This window comes from Hippocampus zosterae, chromosome 5 (assembly GCF_025434085.1).
Source record: "Hippocampus zosterae strain Florida chromosome 5, ASM2543408v3, whole genome shotgun sequence".
Lineage (NCBI taxonomy): Eukaryota > Metazoa > Chordata > Actinopteri > Syngnathiformes > Syngnathidae > Hippocampus > Hippocampus zosterae.
Genome location: NC_067455.1, coordinates 4,707,572 through 4,729,922, shown reverse-complemented (window position 1 = coordinate 4,729,922; position 22,351 = coordinate 4,707,572). Strand labels below are relative to the sequence as shown.

General features: G+C 44.6%; 1 protein-coding gene and 1 long non-coding RNA gene across 3 annotated transcripts in view; one reads left to right on the top strand and one right to left on the bottom strand.

Annotated features, from left to right (window-relative positions):
• The window catches only part of LOC127600550 (cell adhesion molecule 4-like), a 182,446-nt gene that overhangs the window by 140,878 nt on the left and 19,217 nt on the right, over positions 1–22,351 (bottom strand). The window contains exon 1 of one of the 2 annotated variants that reach the window (XM_052065222.1): positions 15,566–15,639. The exons of the other annotated variant lie outside the window; for it this stretch is intronic. The gene's annotated coding sequence lies outside the window, so the exon portion shown is untranslated. Of the gene's footprint in view, positions 1–15,565; positions 15,640–22,351 lie in introns of those variants that run through there. 2 annotated transcript variants of the gene reach the window in all.
• Positions 3,088–13,545, top strand: LOC127600705 (uncharacterized). Its single transcript, XR_007962408.1, has 3 exons — positions 3,088–3,356; positions 12,067–12,629; positions 13,172–13,545. It is a non-coding gene; the product is annotated as an uncharacterized LOC127600705 (long non-coding RNA).

Here is a 22,351-nt window from a genome sequence, read left to right as displayed (position 1 = left end):
TGTTGAATTCTACGCCCTGGAAGCTAATGCGCTAATGAACTGCCATCATTTTATACGGCTTGACAATAAAACGACATACTGCCAGGCTTGCCGTTAGCACCTTGGCTAATGCTAACTGACAGCCACTGACTGATCTCTTTTGTTCCTCAGGCCTCGACCATCACTCACTCACTCACTCCACAGTAAAAATCTGCTATGGCCATACGTCTTTTATAACATTTATCCCCGAAGCACTTTCTGTCACTTTGATGTCACATTAGCGAGGTTTTGAGGGTTGGCCACCTAGCGCGCACTGGCATTCGAAGGAAGCATTTTAAATCTTGTTATACTGCAAAGATAGATAGATAGATAGATAGATAGATAGATAGATAGATAGATAGATAGATAGATAGATAGATAGATAGATAGATAGATAGATAGATAGATAGATAGATAGATAGATAGATAGATAGATAGATAGATAGATAGATAGATAGATAGATAGATAGATAGATAGATTTTGTGTGCCTGCTAAAAATTGGCACGAGATTTTTGAAATAATGAAGCATAATAGGTGCTTTTAGCAATACCGTAATGACCACAATTCCGAAATAGAATGGCAATCGTTAAAGAGAGCAAATTCAGCCGAGGCTGAGCTGTTAAGAGCCATTGTTTCTGTTTGTTTATGAACAGGCAGGCTACTTCCTAGTTCATGAAGAATGATAAACAGACGTGACATCATAATGATTTTGGTGACACATCTCGGGTACGCCAAGATGGGGACAATTAGTGGAGCCCACAGTTCAAACCAAACCTCCACCACACTCTTAGCCTACTCTACTAACTGCATCTGCTTTATTATTTGATTATTAGATCAAAATATCTGCCTTATTGTTCGTTAGCTAGCATGCTACTTTCTGGTTCATCCAGGAAGTTGAACATTCATTCATTCATTCATCTTCCAAGCCGCTTGATCCTCACTAGGGTCGCAGGCGGAGCTGGAGCCTATCCCAGCTGTCTTCGGGCAGTAGGCGGGGGACACCCTGAATCGGTTGCCAGCCAATCACAGGGCACACAGAGACGAACAACCATTCGCACTCACACTCACACCTAGGGACAATTTAGAGTGTTCAATCAGCCTGCCACGCGTGTTTTTGGAATGTGGGAGGAAACCGGAGCACCCGGAGAAAACCCACACAGGCCCGGGAAGAACATGCAAACTTCACACAGGGAGGCCGGAGCTGGAATCGAACCCGGTACCTCTGCACTGTGAAGCCCACGTGCTAACCACTGGACTACCATTTGTATCTTTATCATTTCTATTTTTTTTTTTGTGTGGGAACCGTACTCATACCATCATCATCATATCTTGTAACTTCTCATGGAATTGTGGAATATAATTTTTGTGGCAAGCTTTTACCGGCCACACAAAATGACTCAAAGGCAGGGCCTTGAATTTGGCAATTCAAAACCACAGTAGGCCTGACTTCACATTTCACTTAAAAAAAATAAAATCACTGATTGCAATGGATCAATCCGGAAAGGGGCAGACTTTGATTGTTGCATTTTTCCCCACTGCAACACACACACACACACACACACACATACACACGAAATCTCCTGATGAAACTACAGGCTTCCTAATTTGGCACCTAATGTGTCGACAGGTGGCAAATGAGACTCGGAGCCCCAAAAGATGGCAGCTCCACTGGCACGGCCTCCAGCTCACAGAGAGATGGATCATCGTTGGTGGCGGCCATTGACCTGTGCTGCCTGCATGTGTGTGTGTGTGTGTGTGTGTGTGTGTGTGTGTGCACCCGGCTCTTGATTGGAGTCATGTTTGATGGCGGGAACATCACCAAATGAAGCCTTAACTGCCGCTCTTGTCATTACCCAACCATCCTTATCGGCCTCTCCTCGCTGGTCTGCGGGTGTCCCCCGTGATGAGCTCACCGGCCGGCCAAGCGTGACGCCTCCAGACTTGAGCTCCGGGAAATGTTACTGTGTGTATACGTGTGCAGCTGGGTGTGTGTGTGGGGGGGGGTGGGGGGGGGTGACATTTGGTTCATCACCGCTCGAGGCTCCGAGTTGTCTCAGGGGACGCCGATTGGCTCGGCGGGGAACGAGGAGCTGCTTGCACACGTGGTTGGATATGAACTAAAGCTGACCTTCAGTCTACTCACGCACGCACACACAAACACACATCTTCCATAATGAACTGATAAAAGCTCCACGGTTATGCTTTGAAAGGAAATGTAATTTGTACTTAAATTAGACGCACGTAGATGCACTTCATTTGCGGGTGTGTAACAACACCATGAGTTGGCTCAGTGCTCGTGTGTTGGTATTCCCAGCGGTCCTTGCTTGCCAGTGTGTGCGTGCGCGCGTGCGTGCGTACGTGTGTGATGTTCACCCACTCCTTTTGTTCTTCCCACTGTGTATACAACTCACAGCGCATTCCAGCATCTGCGTCGATCCCGTCGAGTATTTACACATTTATATGCATTCGTGTCTCAGATGACGCTCTTTGATGTTTCGCCAATACGCGGTCAAACGTACGCGCCGTTCCCGATTTTTCTTTTGTTCACAGACGAAAGAGACCCAATTTACAGGATATGTTTTTGGCTCTGCACAGATAATGCTCACTTTTGAAACTATCATATAAGGCGTACTCATTTCACAAATATTTGCCGTTTTATGAATGCTAAAATTACTATAAAAAAATATTCGCCCAATTTAGGACATAGACAGAGCTATGCCAGAGCCAAATATGGATGGGCAAGTATCAATACCAGGTATCGGTATTGGGTACTCTTGGAGGCTGCTCAGAGCAGTCAACAGGACATTAAAAAAAAAAAATCAAACATCGACAAAGTCCTCCTGGACAGTATTTGTTGCTATACTGTTGCAGTTTGACACATCAGCGAATCTGTGGCACAAAAAAATATATATGTTCAATGAAAATTCAAAAGTACATGAGATATCAGTAGTCTGTATCGGTAAGTCCTCAAAGCGGGAATACTAGTATTGGAATAGGTCTGAAAAGAAAAATTGCATGCTAATATATCACAATTGTCCAATTAACATACTGTGTTTGGTAAAAGGCCATTGTGATCCACAATGGTGGATTCCCAAAAATAAACAACAACCAAAAAATCCACTGTGGTATAATATTGTACGAGATAAAATCATAAAAGAATCTAATAATTAAATAGAATGTAAAGAATTAAACAATGTATGCCTCTTGACTAAGCGCTGCAATCCAATTCATTGTGCTTCCCCTTCATGTGTGCCTGCCTTGGCCACCAGGAGGCAGTCACGTACAATACAGTCGTGTACACACAAAAGAAGACCAGACCTCTCCTTCTGCTACTAGTGTGACTTCGTAAAACAACATCATGCCTTTGTAGAGGAGAAATAATTATGCCCGTGAGCGTTGTTACATTATCTATCAGCATGTATTGCTCTGTAGTTGTGTTCAAACATCTCTTGCGTCTCAAAAGCGCAACTATTGATGCTTACCGTTCGCGTCTCAATGCCGTTTCGCATTATGCTAGCATTGAGAGAAGCAGATTTTCCCTGAGGGCCGAGCTATGTAGTTTGAAATACAACAGAAATAAACGCAACCTTTTCTTTGAACATGAATGTACGGACAATATTTATGTTAACTGTTTTATTATTTAGTGCTTTGTTACAGCTGCCGCTGTTGCGAAAGCGCTACATAAATCAGCATGTATTTGTATTGTTTTGTAATAGTAATTATGACGACGTATAATATTCTATTCCGGCCATTAAAATGAGAATAAAGCAGAATTATTCAACCCTTGCTCATGCTATGCTAACAGCGGCAGCCCATAAACTCGCCTAAATCACAGTTATGGATTTCGCGACGCCTTTATACTTTTTCTCTGGCTTTTTTGCGTATTGCGGATGACAGCGCGATCTCATCCTTCAGATGCTCGCCGTCCTCGTGGGGCATCCAAGTTTCTTATATCTAGTGGTCAAACAGCAGCCTTGTGAATCTTATTAATCTATTTATGAGTCAAATGAACATTTTGGCTTCGCCATTGCCGCGCATCACTGCTGTGTGCTAACAAGATGGGCGACGCTGGGAAGACGCGTCTGTTCCTGCACACGGCGCATGTAATGAAAGGCGTTGCTTTGACAGCGAGGTCACGGCGTGGTGTCACACTCCCGGTGTCGGTCGGATTATTTTTATCTGGCTCGTGACACCCTCTGGTAAGTCTGGCGGCAGCTGCGGCATGGAAGCATGGGGTCATCTCATCCATCAACTAGCAGCGTAATAGGTGGGGGGAAATATAGTTATCGTATGCGAAGAGCATTGGCGCGTTTGGCTAGCGAGACAAAGTCAGAAAGGAAGTCGCGGGGAAGATAAACAAGATGAGACAAAGCACAGGAGCGTTCTTGTCTTTTTAGGGGACAGAATGTGGATCATTTGCTATCTAGGCAAAACAAGGCTATACAGTTTTATTCATACAGCGCGTTTCATGCGCAAGCTAACTCAACGTGCTTCACATCATTAAAAGTCTAAGAGCGTTAGTTAAAAACATTTAAAAGCAAAGTAAAGAAATAAAAGTGGCTAACAGAACATACAGTGACAAAAAAATAATTTCTGAGAACGTGATTTTAAAAATGTAAACAGATTTGTTCTTGTACATCTGCGTTTCATAATGTTGCCGCAGTAAATTGGGAATGTCTCTATTGTGAGACAAATAAAGGTTTTCTTATCTTAAACGCATTTACACCTGGGGCTGACTTCACCCCCGTTGGCTGCTTATTCTATTTGCACGCAGCACAACAGCGAAATGCTGCTTCACCGTATTTGCGGTGAACTCTGGGCTCCGCTAACTGAGCCGTCTGCAGACCTCAGAGTCTTACTGGGTTTATATTCTAACAGCATTGCTTTTCATGGAAGCAGGACTTAAAACATTCGGCCAATTATAGACCGGCATCAGACAAAAAAAATCTATTCTGCAGCCAACTAGAAGCCAGTGGAAAGCCTTACCGACTTTAGTACAAAGTAACATGTTTTTGTTCTGGTCAGAATTGGAGTTTTGTTGTTCTGAATGAGCCTTTAATGACTCAAAGATATTGTTGGGTCCAATTTACACCCCCCCATCTGAGTTTCTCCGCATGACATGATTCACCGAGGCCGGGTGAAGATCGGAAGAGACAAAAAAAAAAAAAGGCTCATATTACAGCGGCTTAGTCTCTTAATAGTAGTTGTGCGAGTATTCTTGATTTGTCTTCATCAGTGTATTTTACTGCCCCTCAGTGGCCGAGTCCCACGCACCAAAAGGAGTCGCAATTAATTAATTATGATGCAGATGTTTCAAAGCATTTTTTTTTTTTACAGTGCATTGGGCAATGTGCGACAGGGGTTTCGAGGATGGAACGCCATGTCGCATCTGAAGCACATTCAATAGGAAAGCGTCCCTGTTACTTTGTGGTTGACTAGTAGAAGAGCGCTGGTGTCCTTGCGTGCTGTCCTGCGGCAAACAACAAGTGCAACCAGCGTGTTATTTTTAATTATGTAAGTAAATGTTGTTTAGTCCTAGATTCAATATTAAAATGGAAAAGAAAAACATTATTCCATTCATTTTAATACGGACTGCTATAGTGGCGATCCGAGCACGGGGCCGTATAATTCTTGACCCCATGGGGTAATTTGACAAAAGCACATTCCCAGACATGTTATCAAGACACGGTAAGTGTTTGAAATTGGATGTAATATGCAACACGCATGCTCCTCCACGTCTACTTATCAGCCATCAATCACTTTTTCAAGCGGCGCCTAAAAATAGGATGTAAATTGCATCAGGCTTCCTTTAATCTCCTCGTTTTGTTCCGTTAATTGCCGACGCAGTGAACGTCGACACCCATGTGTGATGCGTCACGTACAGTTTGGGTTCAAAACTGAGGGTATCAAACCCACCGCACCCCCAACCCCCCCAAATATCAGGGGAAAAAAAAGCAGGGTACACCACAAACTGGTTGACAGCAGGCCACACATAGACCATTGAGGAAACCCGAGTACCCGGAGAAAACCCACACTGGCCCGGGGGGGACGACATGCAAACTCCACAGAGGAAAGCCGGAGCCGGAATCGAACCCTGCACCTCTGTACTGTGAGCCCGGCATGCGAACCCGTCGACCACCTGGGCACCCCCGCTATATCATTCATTCATTCATTCATCTTCCTAACCGCTTGATCCTCACTAGGGTCGCGGGGGGTGCTGGAGCCTATCCCAGCTGTCTCCGGGCAGTAGGCGGGGGACACCCTGAATCGGTTGCCAGCCAATCGCAGGGCACACAGAGACGAACAACCATTCGCACTCACACTCACACCTAGGGACAATTAAGAGTGTTCAATCAGCCTGCCACGCATGTTTTTGGAATGTGGGAGGAAACCGGAGCACCCGGAGAAAACCCACGCAGGCCCGGGGAGAACATGCAAGCTCCACACAGGGAGGCCGGAGCTGGAATCGAACCCGGTACCTCTGCACTGTGAAGCCGACGTGCTAACCACTGGACTACCGGGCCGCCCCCCGCTATATCATATCACATTATATTATAAAGACATCTGGTGGTGTAATCAGAGCCTGATTTACCCCAAACATGTCGCCGTATTGGTAAACACTAATTTCTCAAGACAGTATAGCGCCTTTGTGTCTGCTAAGTAGCGCTCTTCCAGCTGGACAAACCGTTGCCACTTTCGATTTGTCACTAGGCTGCGCTCCCCAAAGACGATGATATATAGTTTGTCAATAACTTTATAGCAGACAAATTCAGCAGCCCGAGCGCAGCTCTGACTGCACTCCGGCGTCACCGAGTCATGTTTGCTCATCATGTTTGGGTGTGTGGCGCAGGTTGGAGGATCTCTCCAGATTAGCATGCTCGGCCACACTCGCTTTGTTTCCAGCGTGACGCTAAGTGATAATTCCCCGTGACCCCCCGCCGGCAGTGCATTCAGGGTTATTTGCAGTCGCACTATAATGCATGTTATTACAGTCGCCCCGCCGTCCAAACTACATCAATTATGGCCGCGGGACACTTCTGCCAGCGTCTCACATGCATTATGGAGTGTCAACACAGCACTTTTCACACTGTTGTGACGACAGCGGCAGAGGCGAGCGGAGGAAAAAACAAAAACAAAAAGACCAAATCCAGAATGTAACCTGGTCAATCTTGGAGACTGGGAAATAAAGATAATATTTCCCCTCCATGCACCACAAAGGATCCTCAGAACTTAAATCAGTCATCAGTGGAACACCTCTCGAGTTTGACCTGAAGAGTCGTGCTCCCACCCCCCACCCCCACCGTAGTGCAGCAGCAGGTCATCGTTCACGCCCACATTCTCAACCATCAATACATCCATATTCTGATCCGAACAAGTCATTGAATCGATGGCAACTGGACAGTTGTTGCTATTGACAAGCAGAGGATAAAGAATATATGCCAATGAGTATTGTGATAATGTCTGTGTACATGTTGCTCCACCTTTATTAGTAACTGAAAGTGTGATACAAACCGACCACAGAGACGCTCATCATTAGAATGTCAATAGTGTTTAATTTTAATTTTTAATTTAATAGTTTAATTGCAAGACCAGCAAATAAATAAATAAATAAATAAATAAATAAAATAATAGTAATAATTACATCCGTCCAACTGGTAATGGAAAACTAGTGAGTTGGGTCCCTCGTATCGCAAGGCTCCACACGGTCTAATTTTTTAGGAGGGGCAGATGGACGGGCAGACAGATCATCACAAGAAACGTGCGATTATCATGAGATGTCTTTGTTGAGTGGCTTTACGGTCGCCATCTTGAGCAGCTGCTGAAGTGACCAAAATGCGTCTCCTTTCGAGATAAAATTTTCAAACGCTTCAAAACACAACCAACGAGATCACTTGGACCTTGTGCATAGCTTGAAACGCGTAGTTACGGGTCTGCATTCTGCCGCTTTGTGCCTCCGCGGGCGCTTTTGTTGATAAGCCCTAATTAGTTTCTGCTCGGCTACATTGAGGCTGCGGCGATAGAAGTCCGCCGATAGCGGCGGGGAGATTATCAGCGCCCGAATGCCGAGTGGATAAACCAGCCCGGGTCCCGCTTTCTACTTGAACCGCCGGTCACAGCAAAGTGGGGAGCGGAGGAGCGAAGAAGGACGAGGTCAGGATGCTTGAAAAAGTAAACCGACACGATGAGGATGATGCGGGTCGGAAGCGTAACAAGAATGGCAACCTTGTCAGGGCTGGCGGGACACAGATGATGATCAAAAAAACAAACAAAAAAAAAAAGACATTAGCTGAGTGAGCTGGTGTGACCGAGATGTGGTCTCATTTTTTATTATGTCTTTTAAGTACTTCTAAGGACCAAATCATGTCAACTTTATTTACAACTTGAGCCCTTGGTGCCTCCAGTAGCATCTGGCCTACCAATGAAAGGAGGCCAGAAATGGAGCTATGTGCTCCCTCCTACAAGCTCCAGTTAGAAAGTGAGCAGCAGTATTTTGGAGCAACTGGATTGCAACGATGAGAAGCGTCTGCTTCCAGATACATTTTGAAAGTAGACTTTGGATCGACTTCAAAACACATTTTTTTCACAGTTGTATTTGTTCAAAAAATGCTCATCTACATTGGAACACAGATCTATATTTTTTTTGCCCAGGGCAATTTTGGGTAAATTTTTTAAATTCTTTTTGGTGTGATCAACGCGGGAGTCGTGCGTCATTGACAGTCAACATTTAGTCCGACTATAATAGAGTTTGGAGCTTTTTTAACTTTCACTTTAGTTGAGAAGTCAAATTAACTTTTGCCTGGCCGCGAAATGATCAGCCAGGCTCTGTGAAGATCCCGAGAACAATCTTTTCTGACCGATATTTTTGTTTTCATTTGATTGGAGGGCATCATACTGAGATTTGTCCCTAAAAGTTTGTCCTTCTCACAACACAGCTTCACCCTCCTGGTTACCGCCGGTCACCCCCGTCGGTACCGAGGGAGGCTTGAGGAATGGACGGGAGAGCCGAGACAGATGCTCATCCTTTGGGTTTTGAGAAAGAGAGAGAGAGACGCCGTCAGGCACCGAAGGAGAGAGCAATTAGATTTATCTGCTCATTAACAGAACGCATAATTGACTACATGAGTCTGCGGTGATACGCGAGGAGACGGCGAGGGGGAGAAAATGAGCCGAATAGAGCAGGTGCGCGGCGAGGGGCGGGGGTGGGGCGAGTCGCAACAGAAAGGGGAATAAGTCAGGAGAAATCAACAAGGAAGAAGGTGAAAAATGAAAAGGCCGGCGTGGAAGGAGCGGGAGAGCGATGGCCAGCGCCGGTAAATCAGTCCGCCGAGGACAATGAAAAAGGGATTAGGGAAGATGAGGCGGCGAGGCAGAAGGGAGGAAATTAGGATGAATGTGCGAGCGTGGGCTTTGTTTTTACAGCAACATTTATGTTTGGAAGAGCCCCCCCCCCTCTACTTCCCCCCCAACCCACCCCCGAGTTGAGTCTGTCTGTCAAACACAGGAGGGAGTCGTGACAAATGCCAAAACAAACGTTACCATGGACTGGAAAGGTTAGCGAGAAAATCTTGATGAAGCGCATCTTCAAACCTATAGGGGGGGGGGGCGCCCATGAAAAAACAAACAAAAAACCCCAACATGGGATCCAGTTTGAACCACAAATACAACACAGACATTTGATGCCTTAACTCACAAGTGACCGTTTGTCACACCTTCTTTATCCTCTGCAACGGGCGACCGTCACGGCAGCTGACAGAGGAGTTTTGACCGACACAGTGTCTGCATTATACTGCCCCCTTGTGGCCAAGGCACACACACCAGAAGGAGCAGCACAATACACAAACAAAAAAATACGGCAATAAATGTTTACATTCTATTCGTCACGGCGGTATGTTTTAATAAAGTGTTATTTTCCTTCTTTTAAAAAAAAAAACACCATGCAAATTTTTGTTTTGTTTTGTAACTCCTCAAGGCACCACTGGGATGTCAGTGTTGGTCATCGCAGACGCAAGCAAGTTCCCATGAGCGTAACGTTGTGGATATATGCAAATTGTTTGTTTTGTTGGCGGGATTTTCTGTTTCTGACTGCAGGGGGCGGTAGTAAGGAAGCGATCCCGCCTAAATTGAGAAGGGACGACGTACTTTTAAAGGGCTCTTTGTTCTAAATGTACAAAGGCGAAAATAAGCAATGACGCGTTCACACAGGTTGACGCAACAAGGTTGTGTCTTGTAACTAAACACCGAAGGGCCACCATTTTGGCACCCCCCCCACCCCATCAACAACCGCCGCCATGCTGGCCCACAAAGCAGCCAACAAGCTGCTTTAATTTTGGCCCCCCGCTTGATCCGCCATTCTGTCGAGGCGTTTGCTAGCAAAAAAAAAAATAACAAAACGAGGTTGACGCAATGTGGACTGAGCAAAACTGATAAACCGACAGATGGTGCTCACTATTTTGTGCCACGGAGCGAAGACAGAGTCGATTTGTAAAAACAAAACGGATATTGACGATTCAGACGGGGGGGGGGGGGGGGGTCTTCGTAAGAATGTCCTCATTTTAGATTGGAAAGAACGTGTGGCGCGCCTTGAGCATGCCTCCAATGGCATTGATTCACTTGTTAGCATAAATTATTCAACTGATAAATGGAACACCGGTCATATGACAGCAAGGAGCAGTTTGGCAGAAAGTGAACGAACGACTCTTCAAAACTCAAAATAAAACAAAGCGAATGACACCTATGGCGTTTAAAACAACCACATAACTCCGCATGAGTTAACTTCGCATTAAGCGCGAGCACTGGCGCTAGCTTAATGCTAACGCACAGTAGAAAACAGCATTGACAGGCTAACAGATAGCATCATTTTCAGTTCACCAGTTCCGTGTCTTCATCTTTGACAGCTCTTTGTTTGCTTGCGTTATATCAGTTTGAACGCGCAAGTGCGTTGACACGCAGAGGCGCGTTCCAACAGGCGCTCGGGTGTTTGTTTCAGTCATTCATTTCACAACACAAAGCCCCACACAAATAATCCATCTGTCATCTTTTTGGGAGGATTCTCTTTGTGAGTGATGTAAGGTTTCATGTCGGAATAATTCGTGCCACTTTCTCACGCAGTCGAGGTCTTCCCATTTGGATTTTATTTATTTATTTACCCCACCACCCCCCCACCAAATTTTTCTCCGCCGCTTCCTCCAACTTGCTGACGGATGCACTTTCAAGCGAGGATGTCACTTTCGATTCTTTTAATCGGTTATCCGATCCATTATGCAGTCAAATATTTTTACCAAAAAAAAAAAAATTGCTGCATCAGGAAAGGCATCCCATGTCACAACTCTTGTGATAACCGATTAATTGGACGATTCATAAAAAAAAAAAAGAACGATAAAAAAAATAACTTCTGTTTTTGGTCCCTTAAAAGTAAAGATATGAACTATTTTACAACACATTTCATTAACTTTACAAAAGAGAAACATAATAATTTTAGGGTGATGGGTGGGGGGGGCGTGATTTTTCATGTCAATGTCTTTATACTCTCTTGGAATGAGTTAATGTGTAAAACCCCCCCAAAAAATGTAATGATCTGACTTCTGTTGTGTGAACGGCAAAATAAATCGATCAATTCAGCAAATATCGCTTGATATTTTGCTGATTTTCTAGTGGTATCCTTTTCTTCTCTCATCACTTATCAAACAGAATAAATCAAAGCACATCGTTCGATTTAATCGGCCGGGCCGGATCGATTGTTCCATTAAACATTTGGGTGGGTCTCACGTATTGCATCGGCTGTAAATACCGTCATCGCCGCGGCGACCACTTGTCGCAGAAAAGCGAAATGCTTTCATCGCTTGACTGCAGTATCAACTTCTCACCAATAGAGGGTGCTAATAAGTAGACTGAAGGATGCGTCGATGATACCGGTAGCGATACAATCCGCTTTGAATGTCTGTATAGGTGCCGGGGTAGCTTTTGGTGGGGGTGGGGTGGGGGGTGGGGGGGGGGGGGTGAATTGTGGCGACTTTGTTAAGCGATTGACTTAATTTAGCTTTCCTCAGACTTCGTCTCAGGTTTTTCGACAAGAGCATGCAAGTGGAAGGAGACGTCGCAGCCCTCCATCGGAGCACGGGGTGCACACCACCACGCTTGACGGCCGGAGGAAATGACTTTTTCCCTCCGGCTTTGGAGAGCCACAAACAAGATGACGCTGCAGGCCCCATTTCAGATAGTCTTAAAGAGGCCCCGCTTGTCTATGAATATGGAGATGAGGATTTAGCAGGGAGGCAAACGTTCAAGAGTGGGAGAGATCAGAGAGGGGGTTTAAAAAAAAAAAGATTTGCCGTCTCCGAGGTGCTTTTTCTTGCCTGCTTGTGCAGCTCTGGGCTGGATTTAAAGGAGGCGTTTGTGGGTGTTTGTGTGGCCCACATGAGAGCAACTATGACGCCGCCACCGGCGACAGGTCGGAGAGTAATTACACACGGGCTCACACAAGCCTGCGGACACAAAAAAAAAATGAAAACACACCTTTTTTTTCCCCCCCTAAAAGATCCGCCATGTGCATCCATTTTCTTCCTTACTTTCACCCCACCAAACACTCGGTGTGCTCTGAAATCAATACGATGTTGGATTGATGTTGGAGGTCTTGAGGAGCCGACGATGAGAAGAAAGGAGCGTTGGCGCGGAGTGCCGATGCGGATTTGGAGTTGGGAGTCGCGGCTTGGAGTTTGAAGCGGATTATGTGGGACAGGAGAAGTGAACTAATCTCTTTTCGTCAATGGACGCTACAGCTTCGTGTTTGCTTTCAAAACTTTGCTTGTAGCAGACGTGTGCACATTTTCAGCATGATGTCTCTGATCCACTGGTGAAAGGACACTTTGATCCTCTCCTCTTTCATCTAGAACTGCTTCAGACAACAAAGTGTATGCAGAAAAGTGGTGAAGATTGCACGACTGTCTCTGTCCTATGTGTTGTCTTGTGTTATTTTTTGTTATTTTGACTTCAAAATGGCGCCGCTAGAGTGGCTGCCTTTCCAGCAGCTCCTATTTTTTTGTTGTTCTACTTCTTCCTTTCATAACTTTGCTGCTGTGAATTGGGAATTTCTCCATTGTGAGACTAATAAAGGTTTTCTTTTTCTTAATTTAAAAGGTCTCTCTCTTTGTAGAGTATTTATATCATAGCATCATATGCTTGGTTGACATTGTTGAGTGAAAGTCACGCGGCTTTCCGTCCACGCGCCGCGGTGACTAAGCAGGCAGTCGAAATGAGGGATGACACTCCCAGGTGAAAATATTTCACAAGACGAGTTTGACACCTTTGTAGGCTTTGTGACCATTTGTCATTCACGAGGCGACGGTGATTAAATGAACTCGGAGGTGTTGTTTTGTGGTAACTCTTGTACGCATGCGTGACTAAAGAAATAAAAAATACATTTCAGATCTCACATTTTACATTAAAAAAAAATTACATATTATTTCAATATGCAATATCATTTCATTATTTAAATTTTATTTTACGATCAATTTTGCAGCGACCGGCCAAAATTGCTCAAAATTGTCATGAGACAGTCGATTGTAAATTCGACATTTATTTGACGCAAATTAGCTTCGACGTCTCGGCCGGTAAGCCGAAGACGCACGGTGGATGCGCAAAAAGTGAGCGCGCTACTTTGGAATAACTTCTGCTCACTTTCTTCAAAACCAGATGGCCCGGCGAGGCGCATCGAGCGACGACAAAGCGCCGACGTGCTGCTGACATTTATCATCATCATCTGCATTACAGTCATCATAATCCCAAGCATCATCATCATCATCAGCGTTCGCAGCATCTTCATCCTTTGTGTCCCCCCCCCTCACCCCCCAAGGATGGCGGGCTTGCGGCTGCTTCATCATCAGGCTTTGTCAGTCCTCGTTTCTTGCCGCATAATGAGCCGCCATTATTGTCCAAAGATCTCTCGTACCGATTCTTCACAAGCGCCACATCACGCCGGTGCCATTGGCCTTTTTTTACAACGCCTCTATAATTACCCGCCATTTGTTTGCTTCCCCCCCCGCCACACGCGGACGAGTTATTAAAATGATTTGCAGCCATCCGTGCCCTTCTGGTTCCATGTGCTGCCCTTCCGCCCCCCCACCAACATTTCGCCTCCATGCCTCTCCCAGATCGTGAGTACGACATTATTACTAGTCATTCTATGCAGAGGATAAAGAATCTCACTGACATCAGGGCCAAATTCTCCGATGTGGAAATTTGTTCAAATTTATATTTTTGTAAAAAAATAATAATAATGACATCACATTTTTGTTGACTCTGTCGCTTCAGGTTTACAGCAGCATAGCAGATGCTAATGAGCGGAAGCATTAATCTCGTGATGTAAATGCCAAGGTGCAGTGTGTGATCAACACTCAAGGTGTCATTTTCTTTGTTTTCTAATTAGTTTGACAGTAAACTTCAACTGCTTGAAGCCTCTTTTTTGCCGACTGGTTCGCTATACACGTGAAAACCAAAACGTCAATTGAATGCGAGCAAACGCTGCTCCGTTCTAAGACGACGGATTCAAACCCCAAACCTCTTCACGTGCTCGTCGATTCTGCTTTTTTTATATGCTGTAATGTGTTCTATTTTTGTGTGTGTTGTTTTTTTTTTACTTCGTGTTTTATTCATTCATTCATTCATCTTCCGAGCCGCTTGATCCTCACTAGGGTCGCGGGGGGTGCTGGAGCCTATCCCAGCTGTCTTCGGGCAGTAGGTGGGGGACACCCTGAATCGGTTGCCAGCCAATCGCAGGGCACACAGAAACAAACAACCATTCGCACTCACACTCACACCTAGGGACAATTTAGAGTGTTCAATCAGCCTGCCACGCATGTTTTCGGAATGTGGGAGGAAACCGGAGCACCCGGAGAAAACCCACGCAGGCCCGGGGAGAACATGCAAACTCCACACAGGGAGGCCGGAGCTGGAATCGAACCCGGTACCTCTGCACTGTGAAGCCCACGTGCTAGCCACTGGACTACCGGGCCGCTACTTCGTGTTTTAGTTCTTTGTTTTTATGTTTTTTGCATTTCAGGGCGACATCCATGAACTCAAACCTTAGAGCGCAGCGACAACTTTCCCTCTCCGCCTGCCCTTCCTGGCAGTCTCTGAACTATAGCTTAAGCCTTGAAATTATGACGCTACTTGAGAAAGTATCACTTCAATAATTCAGTAATAATACACCATTTTTTTTTTGCTTTTTTACATCTGCCATCTCATCCTTTCCCAACTTTTTATACCTTTTCTTACCTGAAACCAGCACCCACACACAGAGCAGCGCCGCGGCTTCATAAAAAAAGTCGGCACAAAGCGCAGGATTAAAAAGCAGCCTGAATGAATGCCTTCTTCCCATCGCCTGCACACGCAAGCGATGCTCCCTTTTTCATGCACTTTCCACACGGCTAAACTCGTCCTTTTCAACCGAGAATGCATCGCAGCCTCCGGTTCAAAAGTGTTGCGTTGCGCCGCACTAAATAAATCATCCCGATAAATATTACGCCTGCGCTGCCCTGTTATCTCTCTTACCTGATTCTCGCTCGCTGCTTTTAATTAACACTCTTCATGTGGCAGCTCCGTTGCTCCTGTATCGCTCCGTCTCAGCCCACCGGCACATGTGAGGTGAGGGAGGGGGAGGGGGGCTCGAGGGGGGGGGGGCAAGGGGGTGAGCAATCACTCCTACCTCGGGCTCTTTTTGTGAGGTTTCTAAATGGCAAATCGCAACAAACACCAAATCTTGTGCACGGTCGCACTCATAGATAATACCCACACGGGGGGGGGGGGGGGGGGGACGACGACCCACCCACACATACCACTTGAAACGCATTAATACACTCGAATGAAAAAGCTCAAGGAGAGATGCACAGGCGAAACCATCCCTCGTCTGATTTATTCGACGGAAACGCCATCAGGTTTTGCGCCTCTTCTCTTTTTGTTTCTCTTAAGGTTCATTCCGCAGCCTGCGTTTTGGTTCTCACTCGTCATAAGAATCCATTTGCTAGCTAGATATCGACGTCAGTGTTGCCATCTCGAAAGAGAAAAGATTACCAGACTTTCAAAGTAACTCAGTCCGACAATCCTGCTGAACGTAAATTTGACAAACACTTTTGCCAGTAATTAATTATGACTCTTTTTCAATGTGACCTTTCAAAATAAAGTTTTTTTTTAAAATTAAAAATTAAAGACACAATTTCTGGACCTAAGTAATTATTTTTACATGATCTTTTTTGGGGGGGGGTGGAAAAAGTATTGAAAAAAGTCACTTGTAAATATGTTTTGTCTGTTTTGGCCTGACTTCATATTCATTCATTCATTCATTCATTCATCTTCCGAGCCGCTTGATCCTCACAAGGGTCGCGGGGGGTGCTGGAGCCTATCCCACCCTGAATCGGTTGCCAGCCAATCGCAGGGCACACATAGACGAACAACCATTCGCACTCACACTCACACCTAGGGACAATTTAGAGTGTTCAATCAGCCTGCCACGCATGTTTTTGGAATGTGGGAGGAAACCGGAGCACCCGGAGAAAACCCACGCCGGGGAGAACATGCAAACTCCACACAGGGAGGCCGGAGCTGGAATCGAACCCGGTACCTCTGCACTGTGAAGCCCACGTGCTAACCACTGGACTACCGGGCCGCTCTGACTTCATATTGTCATGGCAAATTTTGACATTTGTCATGTGTATGGTTTACAAATATAAACTGTATTCATTCAAATTGGGGAACCTCAGACAGTCACCCAGCTTTGGTGCAGCTTTCTCTTTCGTCACGAATGTGCGCGAATCCATGTTTTGTTTCTTGGAACGGATTAGGGCATTTACATGGAAAACGCGTCTCAACTTCCAAAATGTTCTAGTAAAGAAATTTCTTCCAGAAACATTGAATTTGGTAAGTCGAGGTACCACTGTAGTGACTGCCTTCCCATCTTGAAAATGTGAATCGCTCTTCTTCCTGCATTATCTTTTTTCATGTGGTCAAAATGGGGCGGCCCGGTAGTCCAGTGGTTAGCACATCGGCTTCACAGTGCAGAGGTACCGGGTTCGATTCCAGCTCCGGCCTCCCTGTGTGGAGTTTGCATGTTCTCCCCGGGCCTGCGTGGGTTTTCTCCGGGTGCTCCGGTTTCCTCCCACATTCCAAAAACATGCGTGGCAGGCTGATTGAACACTCTAAATTGTCCCTAGGTGTGAGTGTGAGTGCGAATGGTTGTTCGTTTCTGTGTGCCCTGCGATTGGCTGGCAACCGATTCAGGGTGTCCCCCGCCTACTGCTCAAAGACAGCTGGGATAGGCTCCAGCACCCCCCGCGACCCTAGTGAGGATCAAGCGGCTCGGAAGATGAATGAATGAATGTGGTCAAAATGCGATATGGGGCAAATTGTAAAGTCCCAGAATGCATCACCTCCGGCTATCAACACTGTGCTTCAAAATCAGGCCTGTATCGGCGCCGGTTCGCTGCCGTCGCTACTCGCCCATCTGTAACATACACACATCAATCGATCTTCATTTTTCTTTCCTTACTTTGAACAATAAAGGCGGATAGTTCACCCAACCTGAGAATTACAATGAGTAAATAACCACGTGTGCAATCATCAAGTTGAAACTTTCTGAACCGCCTCACTCAGCCTTTGAAATGTTTTTAAAAGACATTAACGGCCGACTGCAGCGAGCCGAGCGGAAAGCTTTTTTTTTTTTTTTTTTAACAGCAATCTGGCGATGAGAGCGATAGCATCGCAAGGGGAGCTCCAGCTTTGGGCGACGTCTGATTGGAGGCCTTTAATCTTTCTATCACATCACACACACTGAGTGTGTCTTGGCACAATCTCTGCAAAAGCTCCACAGGACTTCGCTAAACGTGTGCTAAAAACTTGACCTGCGCTACAGACGCACTCGCATAGAAGAAAGCAGTGAAGTCAACTCAACTCACGTCACCATCAGCATCACTCTTGCGAAACAGTATACAATTCTGCAAACAAAAAGAGTCCTCAAGGCCGGTGGATGCCACCCCCCATTTCAAGTTTACTCGCAAATCAAACCTAAAACGAATAAAAATACAATTCGCGTATTTAAAAACAACCACATAGCCTAGCCCCTCAGGCCGCTAGCTTAACGCTAATGCTAATTAGCACCTATGTTGGCATGCTTTAAATAACGGGTTGAACAGAAGCAGCACGGCTAAACGCTTACGACGACAATATACTAGTAGTCGCAGACATGGATTCTTTATCCTCTGCAAAATTGGCTAATATTAGTGCCGTAGTGATGAACTGAGAGGAGTTGCGACGTCGCAAAAAACAGTATGCTCGTCTGTCTCATCTTGCCCCATGTGGCCATGGCGTTTACAACAGAAAGAGCGAACCACTACCTCACCGTCTTGCCCATCAGGGTTATTTTTTTTGGGGGGGGGGGGGGGGGAGAATGGAGAAGAAGCTTAGTAGAAAATGGATAATTCTGTTTGCAAACTGCACAATGTTTTGGATGCACCTCCTGCATTGAGTCTCATGAGCTAGCTTAAGTTGGACGAAACACATTTTTGTTCTTCAAGTTCAGCGTGCAGAAAAAAAAAACTACCAGAGTCCAAACCAGAGTCATTTTTGCCCGGTAAAAAAAAAAAGGCGCAATCGTATAACACCGACAACTTCGCTGGCCTCCCTTACGCCGCCGTTCAAAGCGCTAACAAGAGAACATTTCTCTCACCGCATTCCGTCGCGAGGGAGTCGTCTACCCGGCATTTGACACCACACAGTTGCGACGGGCCGCTCCGTGCGATGCTCCGAGATAAAAGTGCATCAGTCTGGCGGGAATGCACATCCACGACACGGGTCACACAATAAAGCGCTAGAGGTAATTATAAGCCGCTCGGGTTGGCCATTAGCACGTCGTCAAACGGCTGGAAAGTACCGTAAAGATGCAGGTGTTTGGCGCAGGTGGCCACAGGACAGCTTAGGCGTCGGCCAAAGTGGAATTATTTGCATCCTGAGTTATTGAAATGACAGTCGGTCGAAATGCTTGCGGGGTTGGAATGGCCCGTGTGTGTGTGTGTGTTGAGATTATCGGAGCACACAGCACCAAAGCTGTTTGATGTTTCATCGAGATAGAAAAAAAATCTTAAAAGATTTGAAAAATTCTTTACCCCGCCTAAATTGACTTTGACGCGCCACCAGATGGACGAGCGGCTCATTTCCAATCCGGCCGATCGTCAAACGCACCTCGAAAAGTTCCGTATTGCCGCTGCAGTGTTCTATGTATGAACAGTAACATGTACAGTTTTATTGCAGCAGCTGGGATAAAAAAAAAAAAAAAAAATCTAAAATTACTTCCTCGCGATTAGAAGAATAACTTTCCATCACGGGAGCAGCAGCCACTGCAATGCGGCGTTAAATCATCAGCGTGCAATTATTACATCACATGTCTAAGAGGAGACATTTGAGGATTTCCCAAGTAGGCCACGATCCCAAGTTAACTGGGGTTGGGAGGGGGCGGGGGGGGGGGGGGCGGGTGGTCTCCTCCTTTCCCATCAGCTCGTTATTGTACTATAATGAATACACAGCCCATAAAAGGAAGTTGCTGCAGGGGGCTAGCGGGAGAGCGAAATGACAAACAAGCGCAAAACGCGGCTCGTTTACGGGCCGGCTGTAAAAGATCCCAACGCCATTTTATTGCATCCAGTTTAGACGAATAAAACTTTTTGTCACACTTTTGATTTGCGCCCGCAGGCAGCAAATCTGTTTGCGCTCGATGGAACAGCGCAGGTGCTTTTAAATAAGTCTCATTAAAAAGGCAAGCGGCGATGAATAAACGTGTCCACGTGTTAAGATAGCTTGCCTGGGTGCTGACCAACTCCCCCGACCCCGACCCCGTCCGTTTCAGTAGTTTTTGTATGATGTCCACTTAAGCACGTTCTGGATTCCAGGCTGTCGTCGTCCAGAATGCAAAGCGTGTTTTGGCAAAAGCAATTAAGGCGAGATTATGGAGATTTATTATGATTTTTTTTAATCCAATAAGAATGGCTTCTGAGTCATGGTGAAAATCTTTAACATAAAAAAGAGAGAGATCATATAAAAAAATATATATGTAGTTGCAAATTACATTTATAAAGCTGTCTCGGCCCAACTGTTCTCATTATTTTCTAATCTTCTCTCCATCCTGATCATTTTTTTTACATTTGGTGACAATTTCTTGTAATTTTTTTGACAAATAGTTTTTTGTCAAATTTGCTTCCTTATATTTTTTTAGGAATGTTTTCCATAATTTGTCCAATTATGTTTGTATTTTTCTTCTTTTTTTTAATAGTCACATTATTTTAGGGGATTTTATAAAATATATTTTTGTATTCTAAGATGTGATTCTTTGAGAAACAATTTCATATAATATAATAATTTTAATGATAATATTATATCATTAAAATAATATAATAATAATAATATATATATTAAGATAAGATATCCTTTATTCGTCCCACACTGGGGAAATTTACAGCCTCCAGCAGCAAGAATGTATGTAGAAAGAAGAAAGAGAAAAAAACAACAAACATCTTTCAATTAAATGCAATATGAACACAAAATGGATAAATCGCAGTACTATTTACAATTTTCCTTCACATCATTTAATTATTATTATTATTATGATTGTTATTTTTTATTATTATTATAATAATATAATAATCATTTTCCTCAGGTTCTCCCATTGTATTTGTACATTATTTGTAAAATACTTTTGTATTTGCTACTATTTTTTCCAATTTTGAACAGTCTCACATTTGATTTTTTTTCTGACGGTATTTTCCGTCCTTTTTTTTTTCCCCAAAAAACTTTTTTTTAAATTGCTTTTACTACTGTTAATACTGAACAATGTTACAATGACGCTTTGAAAAGTAATATATATATATATATATATATATATATATATATAAATGTTGACACAGAGAAGATTAAAGAAAACTAAAATCTAGCACGTTTCTTCTCTGTGTCAACTCTCTCCTCAAGTTCAACCTCCGGGGACCACAAAAATGGGGGGCTGGAAGGTTTTGGTCCCGAGAGACAAAAAGGATTTGATAGCATACACCGAGCACAAAGATGGAACAACTCGAGACTGATCGGGGCTAAGAGGAACAAGACCAAAAGTACGCCGAGGGAAGAGAGCAGGTGATGAATTCCTAAGTGGACGAGATGGCGAGAGAGGAAAAACGGAGACAGAGTGACACGGGAGACGTGGCCATGTCTTGAAGGGAACAAAAAATATATATATATGAATAAAAGATGGAGGACCAGACGGATAGAATGAAACCGGCAGAAGTAGAGGTGAGGAAGACAGCTGCTGGAGCCATCAAAATCCCAAAAGTGTGTGCGTGCGTGTGTGTGTGTGTATGCGCGTGGGCGTTTGTGTGGGTGCTAAATTGCCTGCGGTTATGAAGTCCAGCTTCGTATTTATGCGACAGCTCGATGAATTCTCACAAGGATTTAGGGAGAAATTCACACATAAAAAATATATATACATATATATTCAACACTATCTTACCTTTGTAACTTTCCTAGTAATAATTTCCCTGCAAGAGTTCCAATAACTGGCACTGAAAACGTCATATATAAAATGCGTCATAAAAATAAAATAGTACTCTCTATGATCATACCTTGAAAAAAAAGTCACAATTAAATGGAATCGAAATTTTTTTTTGTCCGACTTTCTCATTGAATTCAATTCAATGCATGGCGCTCATTTTGCACCTCATTTGGGGGCAGTAAAGAGCGACAAGGCAAATCCTGCCAATTCATGCGCTCGTTCTTCGCAGAAGATAAAGAAAGTATCCTTGGGGGGGTCGTGATGTACTCTTGTTCCACGTGTGTTGCTGCGCCTTTGATGTTCAAATATCCATTGCTCAAAGGGGTTGCAACACGACCGCGTGGATGCTAATTATTGCCTATGTGAGCATTAGCCTTAAGCTAGCGGACTAAAAGTGAAGCTCTGTGGTTCGAAATACGCAAGATGTGATTGTCTTTGTTTTACATTGAGTTTGACGGTAAACTTCAACTGTGTGTTGCAAGTAGAAGCTTGAAGACGATTCTCGGAAGAATATTTACGACTTCTATACAGCACATTCAAAGTCATGTTCAACAACAAAGTGTCTTGAATAAACCCCAAATAAAGCTCAGATGATCTAGTAGGCTTTTCCTGACAATTTTTTTTCCCCTCTGAAACTTTCTGCTGCCACTGCTATTTCAAACCCTTCCTAGTTCCTTCCACTTTGGACTCAGGGCCAGATGCAGCTGAAGAAAAATTACCGGGCTGAATTAGAGCAAAATCTTAGCAACTCTCCCATT